Here is a 13258-nt window from a genome sequence, read left to right as displayed (position 1 = left end):
CTCCTCTCCCTGCAGGAGAACCCTGCTAGAGAAGTCCCACCACACAAGCACAAGGTGTGCAGAAGCATGGAGATGTTGTTCTCTTCCATCACATTTGCTAAAAGAGCACAAAAAGAAATGCAGCCTAGTCAAGAAAAGGAATCACCATCAGAGTCAGCCAAGGAGGGGAAAAAAGGTTTGGCCATCCCAAACTCAAGCCTTGCTGATGGGCACAGCAAAAGCCTCCACTGAACAGTCACAACTTCTTCAATTGGCCAGTTGTGCAAATTCAGAACTGGCTCAAATGCTGCCTGATAGATGCCTTCTCTGTTATTCCACCTCTCCATGTTTCTCATATTATCACTTTAAACTTCACAGATGGACACAATCTACTGTTCCACCTCTGCTTACCCTCGTTTATGCATTCAAATCCATACTTCAGGACCAACCAGAACCACAAATCCATTTGTTACCTGGGTTTGAACCACAGTCACCCTTCCTGAGCAATCCTTCATCTCAGCATCATCAACTGCTCTGAAAGTAGGAGACTGAAAGTGTGTGTCAGGATGATGTTCCTTCACTGTGAACTTGCTTGCAACAGATCTCAGTGGCAGGGAATCTCTGAATTCCTGCTTGCCCACCACTCATCAGGCAATACTGTCACAGCACACAGAGTAACAGAGGAAAATCTCCCTTGCTGAGAGCTGCTAAGAAGAAACCACAGAGCTACAAGTCCAGGAGCAACAGGTCCATCCTGGACACACCATCTAAGTGAAGCAGCAGGTTGAGGCTGTTAATCATTTCAGTGTTGGATGATAATGCTGAATAGTCTCAACCTGATACTCAGTGGCTTCAGCAGAAGTCAGCCTTGGGCTCCTGCTGCTTACATTCCTTCAGGAAACGAAACTGAAACAGATACAAATACAGATACTGGAAAGACACAGATACAAATATACTGAGCAGATAAACTGCACGAGGAAACAGGGAGCTAATCTACACCCTCTGGGAGAAACCAAAACACAGAGGAAGTTAGAAGTGAGGAGGAATGAACTGAGTGAGGAGATAGAAGCTAAAGCTTCCCATTTCATGTAATTTGAAAATGTGATTGACCACAGGCTGCTGTTAAATGCTGGATCATACACAACCAGCCTACTTCTCTAACTGCAGACTAAGAGCACCATAACCCTCCTACTTCAACGAGTGTTACCGCTGACGATTCATCCTGCGACTCCTGAAAACCGTTCTGCCAACTTCAGGTCAGCAAACCATATTTCAGTGAAATGATTAAAAACACAAACAAAATAAAAGAGCAGAGAAACCCCCACGCTCTGGCACTGACCCAAGTTTAAGCTGATACGTGCACAGCAGAAGCATTTAGGTACACCCAGTAAAGCAAAACGTGGCAACACCCGCACAGCCTCCAGAGCTGATGGGATTGTTGGATGTCTGCACCCTCACAGGGCCCTCGTTTTCTGCTTTTTAAAGGATGTGATCTGCACAGGTAAACATTTGTGTTCTGAAAAAGTCAGCCCTTCCCCTTTATAATCAGCATATGGTGCTCTGTGTACTTTCACAGTATAAGGAAAAAACCTCAAGCTCCCTCTGTTTGATTCAGCATATAGTGAATAAATTACACACAGTCTTTCCACAACAGGTTTTGCCCTGATTGTTTCTTTTTCTGCACTTTGATTTTCAAAAGGAGAAATTATTGGACACAAAGCTTTCTGAAGAAAAGGCTAAAAAAGAAAAGAAAAAGCCACAAGAGCTTGACTGCTTCCCTGCTGGGCAGAGCATCTCCAAGCATCTGCTGTACCTGCACAGAATTACAAAAAAAAAAACAGCTACAAACCAGCCTGCTGACACCTCAGCTCAGTTCTGGCACCCCACACTGCAATTGTCAGTTCCCCACTTGTAAAATGGGGATGTGAATATTTCCACTGCCATCTACAATTAAAGTCATTAGCCTTTTCCCACGCATTTATAGATTAGTCCTTTCTCAGTGTTAGGGTTGTACTAAATATTAAGGGAAAATAAAAAGCAAACACACAGAAGAACCTGTATTTACAAGGTGTTCAAATAGCATCACTTGGGATTCTGGAAACAACTTCTTTACTAAGTACAACACTAACAGTCACCAAAAGAAAGTGCAAAGCTCAAACTGCCATCTGCTTTATCCCTTTCCCCACAGTCCAGTGCTCTTTAAATACGTTTCTAAAAGATAAACCACAACACCCAAGAGGCCCTTTGTGACACCTTTAGGGAGGGGGGGGTTTAGATACAGTCAAATTCCACTTCCAACTGAGTTTAAAAGGCTACATGGAACAGGAAGATTGCCTCCTCTTAATCAAACTAAGGACAAAAAGCACTCTGAGCAAAGTATAAAATACAGAGCCCTTGCAAATAGCACTTAATTCCTCTGTATTACCCATTTAAAGGGTTGTTTTCTGCTCTGTGTGCCTAATAACTGACACTGCAATTCTCCCTTACACCACCACTACTGCAAGGCCATATATCAGCATTATTAATATCATTTACAAGTGCTACAGATGTTATCCTTAGGGGCAGCTCCCTGCAAACATCAACAGACTTCCAATAAACAGACACACATCCGTCTGTTAACTTGTTAGAAGCATTCCACTACACACAGCAGAACCAAAGTGATTCATTACAGAAAACACCTTCATCAACAGACCTCCTTTACCCTCTTCTTGTGCCACTTTCTCCTACTTCGCTTTTAAATTTCTTTTTACATATTTAAATGATTAAAGCTACTCTTCTGTAGAAGAACAGATTCATTTCAGGAGGAGAAGCATCACAAGTGTGGTAAGAATGGATGAGCTGCCACTGGTTAAGATCATGCTCTGGGTTTACAACTACAGCACTGCATCTTTCCCATAAAAATCAATATATGACAATCAAGTCAGTTTACGGGGATGAAGAATGAAATGAAAGTGATTGAATTACCATGACATAAATATACTGCTTGTTAGCTGAGCCACAGTAACATTATCTCTGGTAATGGGGCAGAGCAAGTGCACCCACCCACCAAGGTAGTTATTGCAGCTTTGCTGACAGAGCAGCAGCCACTTGCCACGAAAATTTAAGGCCCCCCACTTGTCCCCTGTGCATGCTCCCTCCAACTCGGCTTAATCTGCTTCCAAACCAACTGAAGTGCCTTGTGTTTGAACAAGCATGTTGTCCCAGAATAACTCAATGTGTTAACTCAAAGCAAACATAGTCACACAAGTGCAAAAGGCTGTACGGGGTCTACTATTTCCGATGAAAAGTGGTTTTGCTAAGCTTGGGTAGATCCACAAACTTGCTCAGCTATGCAAGGAAGTTCCAGGTCAGCTGAGGTGTGAACAAACTGTGGTAGCTAAGCTGCTGTCATACCCTCAGAGAGTATCAAAGCAACTTTTGCTGTCTTGGAGTTTATGCATCTGATTTAAACCCTCAAACAGTCCGCGGGAAAGGGAAAAATTTGGATCTTAAAGTCTATTACCCCTCCCTACACAGGGAATAGAGGGTGCTGTTTCAGGAAGAGAAGAGAAGGTGCTCCCTACTGCCTCAGACACCCAGGGAACGCTGCTCTGGGCAGAAGGACAGACTCCTCACAGGAGGAGCTCAGCTTTCCCAGCACAGTCCTGCTGAGAGCACCCACAGCTTAGGACAGATAAACCCTAAGCCTCTCAAAGCTCCTGCATATGGATGAAGTTCAAGTCAAAGCAAGTATGACCATTACAGTGTGGACACAAGTATCCCAGTTTATTCCTATATGGCTAATTCCTGCCTAGGAGAGGAACACACTTTGGGCACACAGGCTCTTACTCCAGGGGAAACTTAGGGGAGCATTCCCTCTTTCACATGGCATCTTGAAGACCTGCACTTCAACACTATTTCAGACTCTAACTAACAGGAAAGTTGCAAAAAAGCAATGCTTTCCAATAAGGAACAGCATTCTCCACTAAACCCAGACACAATTCTTGCACAGACAGTTCAGAACACACACACACACACGTGCTCAGCTTATCACTTTCACTACAGCTCACAGCACAACACAGTTCCTAAACCAGCCTTGGTAAGCAAAAAGGCAGCTACATCCTACACCCCCTCCCAGCAAAAAGCTCTGGACTGCAAACTCTGCACTTGCCTATGGCCAAACCGATTGACCAGGGCAGTTTTAGAAAATAGATTTATCTTGGCATGGCCATACCAGCGGGTCCCCAACCAGGCACCCTCTGTGGTGTTACACAAGGATAAGTGGAGCAGTTGAAAAGATAAAGTTACAGAAGGAAAAATATGCTTTTTCTTCAGTACATGTTGTATTTGGCCTCTACAATAGTGTCAGGGCACGAGTCCTCTGCACAGATATCAGTGCAACTGTGTCAGTGAAGTGCTCCAACTTCAAGAGTGGAACAGCTCTCAAGGAAAACTGCAATCCTTTCCTGTCCCTGCCTCTCTCTTTTTAAAGGAAAGGCAGAAGCAAACAAGGATAATTCCCAAAGCAAACCAGTGTCAATCACGTCTGAGTCTAAAACTCAAAGTTTGAAGCTAAATGGAATCAGTTCAGCCAGGGCATTTTGTTCCAGGTTGGTCCTCCAAGCACAAAAATTTCACCTCAGATTGTCTTTGCTACACCTGTTGCATTGCTGGTGGAGAGGAGAAAGTGAAGCCCTGGTCCCAAGAAAGGAGAAAAGACTCCTCTGCCCAGGTTATCTATGTTGCTGAAATATTTCCAAACATGACAGCGTCTGCTGAAAAGAGGCTGAGGCCTGGAAAGGCACAAAAGGAATCCAAAATAGAAGCCAGTGTTTTTTCAGACAGTATCTTATCAAGAAGAATTGGAAAAGAACTACTAGAAAAAGCAGTGAATTTCCACACTGCTCTCCAGAAGAATTTACATCCTCCCAATACCAGCTTTAGCAACAAGTGGGTTAAAGAGTTAGTGTGCCCCAAAGAAAGTTGTTCACGTCCAACAAGCACTAATGACTGACAAAAACACACGAATGTCACAGGAAGATCCCGTGGAATGAAAAGCTTGAGATGCACCACAGATCCTTCCAAAATGTCCTGACAGCTCACTGAGCAGCACAGCACACAATGGCTCCCTCCTAATTCCCAGAACTCCATCGCTTACAACGGTGCTCTGGGTTATTGCTGAAGAATAATGTGGCAATTTAAAAAGAAACAAAACAAAACCAAAAAAACACACCAACACCACACACAACAAAACAAAACATATGGCTCATGGTAATGATTGGAAAACCCACTGAGGATTAATGAATTTTGCAAATTAGCAAAGAAGGAGCAACCAGGATTAAAGAGAAACAATCAACAACGCTCAGATGCAAAACACTCTTTGTTCATTTATTTGGCAAAGTGTAGTTCTGTCTGTGCTGAGCGCACCTGATAGCTTACCAAAGCAGACAGAGTAATATATTTTGTAAAAGTAATTAAGCCTTTGAAACATGAGACCTCACTACATCACTCAGCTGCTGCCGAGGAGAGGGATTTGACTCCCGAGTTGTTTGTGCTGTCAACAAGAGCGATCAGGCTCCCAGATTACTCCAGGGAGGAGTGAGATTCTAGGAGTGCAGCAGGGCTTGGCTGGAAACCCACAGCCCACTGCACAAGTGCCCCCCCCTCAAAGTGAAGAGGTAAATATTAAACAGCATCTTTCAGAACTTGTACCGAGTAAAAAAATGTGTCTGTAAAAACTGTGGGAAGCCCCAGCCTTCACCAGAGCAAACTGGTTTATCCGTGTGTATTGCCCTCAGCCTCATGGGGAAGAGACCCTCGGGTCAGGCAGGCTGGATCCCAGGCCTGCAGGAAAGGTTTGAGGATACCAAGAACCTCTCTTAGACTCCCTCCATCTTAGGGGAGAGCTGAAGGATAGAATTTTAAACACATGGTTCTTAACTCAGGAAAGAAGCGTTTTGAAAGATTATTAAAAACTGTGATTTAAGTCATTGTACCCTGTGCAAAGAAACAACCAGCTATGAAATCTGCTAAAATACTTGCATTTGTAGACACTAAACAAACAAACAAACAAACAAACCAAAACAAAAAAAAACACAACAAAAAAAACCCCAAAAACCCCCCACCAGCTTTCTTTGGAGATAGACACTGAAACAGCATTGCTGCCCTAGCATGCTTACTGAGTTGGAACATCAGACTTCAATATGCTTTCCCTCTAAATATTTTTTTAATGACAAGAACTAAAGTTTTTGTAAGCGCTTCGGTGCTTAAATGGTGCAAGTTTTATTTCCAGAAGCCTGGTTTTTATTTGGAGATAACAGAACCAACACTCCAAAGTCAGTTTTGAAAACAAACCTCAGACACTTCACATTGCACGTGCATTCTTTCCTAATTTAAACTCTGCATGCATAGGTCGCTTCAACTGAAAAGCCTTTCACTGGAATAGCTACTGTCTCAGCACTGAAGACAATATTGCAATCAAGCTTATGCTGAGCATTGTATAAGACTGTTACCCCCTGCTCAACCCTTTTATTAAACATTGTCTCAAAACACCAAATACATTCATGAGTGAATATTTTTATCCAGTGTGGGCTGAAGAGAAAGAAATACACAATCTTAGCATTTATTCTTTCCAGAAAGGAAGGCTTTGAGGTCAGGAGTTATTTTGTTTCTGCAGGAGCCTCCCAGTGTATTATTAAAAACTCCCCAAACTTCTGCACTAACAAAATGAGACACCCGGCAGCCTGAAAGCGCTGTGATCTGCAGATCAGGAGGCAGGACTTGGATTCACAGCACACTCAAGCAGTTGGGTAGTTGTAAGCAATACAGATCGTGGCTTTTTTGCTTGTAAAGCAACCAAACTGCTTTGGGGATTTCTTGTTTGTTTTGATCGATGCATATTTATTCTGCACTTCTCACCCAAACACTGCAGCACATATGGCAGTCGCCAAGCCCTCTCTAATACCTTGACTTGGCACTGTGTGAATTAAAGACAACAGTTTCAGCTTTAAAACTAAACTTCCAGTTTCGTGTAGACACACCCCCTCAGCCCACTCACGTACACTGAACACATTAAAAATACTAACAAGCATATTAAAAAAAAATGCTTCTCCATTCCCAGCAAAGAACAGCAGGTGTGCTCTGCTAATTATGTCAACTCCTAACCTACTATTATTTACCAGTGCCAGACACTCAAGATATTAAAAAAAACCCCAAACAAACAAAAAAACCCACCAAACCAAACCAAAACCCACAAACAAACAAAAAACCCCATACACGTAAAAGTTTGAAATATTAGTGAAGCCATCACATTTGCTCATCCAGACAAGTTTATTTTAGTAACTTTTAGCTCCTGAAGACATGAACAGGAGGGAATATCCACACTATGGGTTTGTCACAGAACATTTATCACGAAGCTTACAGAATGCATTCTCCACGTTGTCAAAAGTCAATTCCGCAGGAAATACGTTCTGAATTAACACCCTGCAAGACCCAACCACGCAGCTTAAGGACGCTCGCAGACCCTGCGACCTGAACACTACAGCTTTGTTTGAAAGTGAAACCAAGCAGCCTACAAATAATGCTCTATCCCCAGCGCCCAGGGAGGTGCCAAACCCAAACAAGAAGCATAAACGGAGGAGAAGGACGGCTGAGTTTTGAAGTTTTACATTTTATTATCGGCAGCATTATTTATAGCACGACACTTCTGTATATAAATCCGCGACCTGCGTTTCTTTTTACACCTAGAAAGCGTATCAAGTTTAGGCAACGAACCCTCGGGTTTCCATTTATTCGCAGAAGTTTGGTAAACACCGGATATTTACGCGAGCGAAGCAGCTGGATACACAAACACACACACACACAAATAAATGCATGCGGACGGCGGAGAACACGCGAAACGCGCACTTTCCAGCCCATCCTACGCTGCCTGCTCGGACCTTTTTCCAGCTCCCAAGCCAGCGGCGGGGCCGGGGAAATGGCCGGGGCGGGCGGGCGCTGGCCCAGGGCGCGGGGCGGCCGCCGAGCCCCGCACCCGAGCCGGGCACCGCACCCCGCCGGCTCCGGGGGCTGCAGCCTGCCTAGTCCCCCGCCACGCTCCACGCTTTCCCCCCACCCCCCTCTTTTTTTTTTTTTCGGCCCCTTTCTTCCCTCCTTTTTTTTTTTTTTCCCTCCCTTTCCCCCCCCCTTTTCTTTTTAAGAGCGCGCCCGCAGCCCTCCTTTTCCTCGCCCCTAATTTTCCCCTTCAAAAGATGGCGGGCAGAGAGAGAGAGAGAGAGAGAGAGAGAGAGAGAGAGAGAGGGAAAGCGAGCGAGAGAGGGGGAAGAAGAAGAAGAAGAAAAACAAAACAAAACAAAAAACAAAACGAAAAGCAAAAAAAAAGAAAAAGAAAAAAAAAAAGGGGGGAAAGGGGGGGGGGAAGAAAGAAAGCCCGTCCTGCGTTGGGGGCGCGGGGCTCGGCGGGGCCGCGGCTGTGCCCGGCCGGGGCGTCTTCGGGCGCCCGGCGAGAAGGGGAGGGGGGAGCAGAAGATGGAGAAGAAGCGGCAGAAGAAGAAGAAGAAGAAAAGGGTGGGCAGGAGCGGCGGGGCCGGGAGGAAATCAATGGCCAGGCTGCAGCCAGCCCCGCCGCGCTTTGTTGCATTGTGGCGGCGCACAAAGGCTTGCGGGGCCGCGGGGAGCGACGCGGGGCTCCCGCAAGAAGAAGGAGCAAGAAGAAGAGAGGAGGGAGAAAAAAAAAAAAATTAAAAAAAAAAAATAAAAATCGGCATTGGCCTTTCCCAAGTGGGTTTTGCTTTTCCTCCCCCTTCTTCCCCGGCCCCCCCTCCCTCCAGAAACCATGGCCCAGTGCTAGCAACGCACACCCAAGCATCCGACAAATAAAGGGAAAGATTAAATAGATTACTTTGCCCCGGCAGCTCCAGCAACGTTTGCCTTATAGTCCCTCCAGTTGCTCTTCTTTTTATCCTCGGCAAGGCAGTATAATAGATGCGCTACAGCGCCCGAGCGCTCATGCGCCGGGGGCGCAAGGCCATGTGGGGACCGTAGTCCCGGGCAAGGACGGGGGAGAAGCGGTGGCCGCAGCCGGGACTACAAGTCCCAGCAGCCGGCGGGTCCCCCCCCGGCCCCCTCCCGCCCTCCCCGGGCCGGCGGGCAGGGGAGAGGGACGGCAGGGGTGATGCCCCGGTCAGCGGGCGGCGGGGCCGCCGAACGCGGTGCCCCCGGCGGGGAGAACCCCCCGCTCGGTGCGGGGCGGGGGGACCGCGGGGAGGACCCGCGGGGAGGCGGCGGCTGGAGGGTGTCCCCCGGGCAGACATGGCCGGGGAAAATCCCTCTTCCCCCTCCCTCCCTCCCTCCCCGCCCGCCGTCGCGCCTCCGCCGCTCTGAAGGTACGGCAAGACCCTTAAAAAGTGCGGCTGGAAACGCGGGACCCACGCGGGGACCGAGTTTTAAATCACAACTGCGGGGAGCTTGGCTTGCTCTCGCTCCCCTCTTTTTTTGTGTTGTTTCTTTTTTTTTTTTTTTTTTTAAATCGCGGCTTGCATTGGGTAATGCGCTCTCACATTTATTACGCAACAACTAATACGAGCTGCAATAAAAATAGCCCGCCGCCGATGCACGCTGGAGTAGTAGCTGGCCAAAAAAAAAAAAAAAAATCCATCAAGAAAACCCACAACCCGACGTAGTTCGCACTGGTTGATGCATTTCATAATATTGTCAACTGCTGAAAACAACAGAAATTAATCTAATGTATGCAATAAAAACAATGTGAATTTTACCAACACAACACCATAAAAACATCAACAAACACGAGCACTGTTACAGACGCTTCCAAGCAACAGAGCAACACAGCCCATGTCCTGAAGCAAATCCACAAATGCAAACAGAAGTTAAAAAAAAATAGTTATAACCCAAACTATGATTGAATTGCTGCAGGGAAAAAAAAAAAAAAAAAAAAAAAGAAAAAAAAGGAGTAGAACCATTGGAAAATAAACGAGGGGAAACATTTGAGTGCCAACACGAAATAAGACAGAGTTAGGGGTTTTTCTGTGGACACATGTGCCAACAGAGGCTGCCATGCTGCTGGTACAGACAGCCACACACCCATGCCAATTAATAAGTCAGTTTATTGTAACCATAAGGTGAAGGCAGTTTTACTAAAAAGTCTTATTTCCAGAAGATTAGCTTTTGAAAAACACGAGCAACGGAACTGAAATTTCTCCAGAGGTATGATATCATCAGAAAGACTGGGGTTTGTACAGGCAAGAGGACAGATGTTTAAGAAAATTCCACTTAGCCGTGCTTGTGGCTGCCTGAGGATGGAACCAAAGTTGTGCATATGCCTTAACCAAACCCAAGAAAAAGAGCTTTTTTCCACTCAGCTTCAAGGCTTTGCAAACTCAGGAACCAGAAACTCGCTCACAGCCATGCTGCTCTTGGATATATTTCCTTTGTAAGGCAGTGTGTGAAGTTACATCTACATCAACACCCAAACCCCACTCTAGGTTAGTTTGTGAATTGGACTTCCCTCCTGCCAACTGCTCTTTTTAACTTCAGGTACCCAAAAATCGCTTCGCTGCCCTCCACACCCAGAGCACGTGGCCTCTGTGGGAACACACAGCCTGCAAACAGCCAGAAAAAGGTAAAATCTGGGTCTTCTCAAGGGGCACCATCACACTGGTGTTCACAAACCCACCCTGTGTCTGGTTGAATGTTCCACACTGCCAGGCTGAGCGAGGAAACCCCTTTGAAACACCACCTGAACTCTGCCCTGCCTACAAGTGTCCTGAATACCAGATACCAGGGATCCAGGGAAGGACTGGATTTTGAACACAAGGCACTTACCACTGTTCTGCTCTATGCCCATTGTCAAGGCAATTCTAAAAGAGCAGACGTATATCAAAGCATCTGAGAGCTGAAGAGAACCAGGTCAGATCTTTTGAATGCACTGTCCTGCTCCAGTACACGCCTGATCCACACGGATAACCAGAGTATGAATTCATGAATGCCATAACATACACAGACACCAAATCGTGAGCATTACCAAAGAGTCCCTAAATGAAAACTGCTGCAGCTCTGGGCTTGGGGGCTGGGAAAAATTGGCAGGCTGAAGCTTTCCAAGGGAGGGGGCAGGGAACAATCGGCTGAGTGTTCATTATGAACACTCGGAAAAATGTACTCCGGGCACTCTAAAGGCTCGTTTTCAGTTGAGCCATAATCTGAAAGCTTGGGTTTTAAATGCACTTATATTTTAGTTTGAGGCAAACTCCTGCAACAAAAACGTGCTGGCTGCAACGTAAGACTTGGCAGAGCCATAAGGAGCTGAACGGGGGGCTCCTAATGCAAAGTGTTCAGCAACCCCAGCAACGTGCAAAGAGTGCAACAGGAGAGCAGAGTGAAATTGGGGAGTGCAGGCAGAGAAAAGAAAAGCCAGAGAGCATAAACATGTGAGAGCACAAAGCCCTCCAAGCTGGCAGGGCACTCACCTCACGGAGGAACATGCACAAGTTAAATTGGAGTTTGATCCTCACTGCAAATCCACATGCAAGACCAGCTTGTCAATGAAGGGTGTATCCAAACTGCAACCCAAAAGCAGTCTCCAATTACACCTTATCCTTCCTTATCTCACCCAGGGTGGGTGTAAGACAAGTTTCATACCAAATTGTAATGTTCATTATGCATCAGGCTGAACAGGCAAAACAGTTCACATGGGAAACTGTCCCCAGAGGTTTCAGCACTATCAGCTTTCAACCTGGAACACACGAGTCACTCACACACCTACCTGCAGATCTGCAAACTTGTGCTTGAAGAACTCCACTGCATCCTCCAAGGGATTAGGAAAGCAAACATATTTTGGGATCCCTAAAGCCTTCTTTATGCAAGGCAGTGAGTTTAGATAATGGTTTAGCCAAACAGGCACAGGCTGACTCAGTTTGAATAAACCCCATAGGAGGTACAGTGAAATCAAATCAGAACAATTCAAGCTCGAATTACCTAGCCCAAAGTAAAAGAATTTCAGCCAAGGAAAAGATAGTTGCAATCTCTAAATTAAATTCTGAACTGATTTTGTCACACAGTTTCAGGCACGAGATATAACAGTCTGCTGCTTCTGAAACACCTTAACATCAGCTTTTCCGAAAAATGCAAGACTACAGCAGCAGCTTTTTACCTCCTCCTGCTCCCCGAGCTCAGAGGAGCATCCAAGATTCACCCAGAGCCTTTTGATTGGCCTCTGTGGTCTCTTATGTTGCACCTCCAGTTACCCAATTAGTACCTTGTTAACGAACACCTGCCATGTATTTATTCCTCCTGTTGCAGTACTTTTAACCCATAATGAACAGTGGTACCAACATGCTTCTCAAAAGCTTTGTGCACAGGCTTCAACAAGAAAACTGTTATTCGTGCAAACCCACGTGGTTTTCAGGGCTGTTAAACACTGGCAGTTTTTGCTTCTCTGCCCTCCGAGTCTTGATTCTTTTCAAAACAAGAGGGGATGGAAGCAGAAAAAGGGAGATATTTGTTTCTGAGATGAGTTTTGTGAGGATTGGCCACACACAGTGCCCGGTGTGACTGCACCCAACAGTATTCAACAGGAATCAGGGGCTGCTGGGAACACTAACCTAGAGCACCAATTTTCTGACCTTTGCTGTAGGTACTAACTGCAAGCTTCTGATTTTTACCTCACCATTCAGCGCCTGTTTCACCATCAAAACCACAGTTCCCCACTGCAGGGGAGCTCTTTGTTAGTATTTGCACTTGGGATTTCCAAGTGGAGAAGGGTGCTGAAGGGGTATGAATACCAAACTGGCATTGCATTCTGGCCCTCCATCTCTGGGCACATCCCTAGGCATGCTGTACATGCACATGAAAGGCTGATTTGAGCTCCACACGCCTCCAGGCAGCCCAATTTGGCCATTCTGACTATTTTGTCAGCCATCAGCCACCATGGGCTCCAAGAGACCTCACACAGCATCAGACTCACAGCAGCTGCTTATCTCTAGAGTGGATGTTAAATATTATATAAAGGGAATTTATTCAATAACAGCCATGTTCGGGACAAAGACATAATAGTGCCCAAATAGAAGATTGCTTAAAAACGTGTGGTAAATATCTGGGATTATGTGATTCTGATCATCCCAGTGGCAGGGAGAAGGGTGTTGAACACAAGGGGATAAATGCTCTTATTGCAACAAGAGAGTCATCTTTTCCAATGATCATCTTCACTGTAGTGGCAGGATTTCCTCGATTGAGTAAGTGCTATTCAGTAAGTTAAGGATGACAGGACTAGGGCAGAGGTTTGAAACAA

General features: G+C 45.8%; 1 protein-coding gene across 5 annotated transcripts in view; it reads right to left on the bottom strand.

The window, feature by feature from the left end:
* BRD3 (bromodomain containing 3) overlaps positions 1–13258 on the bottom strand; it is a 45537-nt gene that overhangs the window by 27360 nt on the left and 4919 nt on the right. Inside the window, exon 3 of one of the 5 annotated variants that reach the window (XM_051807637.1) lies at positions 11439–11531. The exons of 3 other annotated variants lie outside the window; for them this stretch is intronic. The gene's annotated coding sequence lies outside the window, so the exon portion shown is untranslated. Of the gene's footprint in view, positions 1–8857; positions 8985–11438; positions 11532–13258 lie in introns of those variants that run through there. One more of the 5 variants, XM_051807639.1, reaches the window with a different exon arrangement.

The sequence above is a fragment of the Manacus candei genome, unplaced genomic scaffold, assembly GCF_025592945.1.
Source record: "Manacus candei isolate 608988 ecotype Guabito, Panama unplaced genomic scaffold, ASM2559294v1 h1tg000071l, whole genome shotgun sequence".
NCBI classification, from domain to species: domain Eukaryota; kingdom Metazoa; phylum Chordata; class Aves; order Passeriformes; family Pipridae; genus Manacus; species Manacus candei.
Note: the sequence above shows the minus strand (reverse complement) of the source record. Positions and strands in the feature narration are given on the sequence as shown.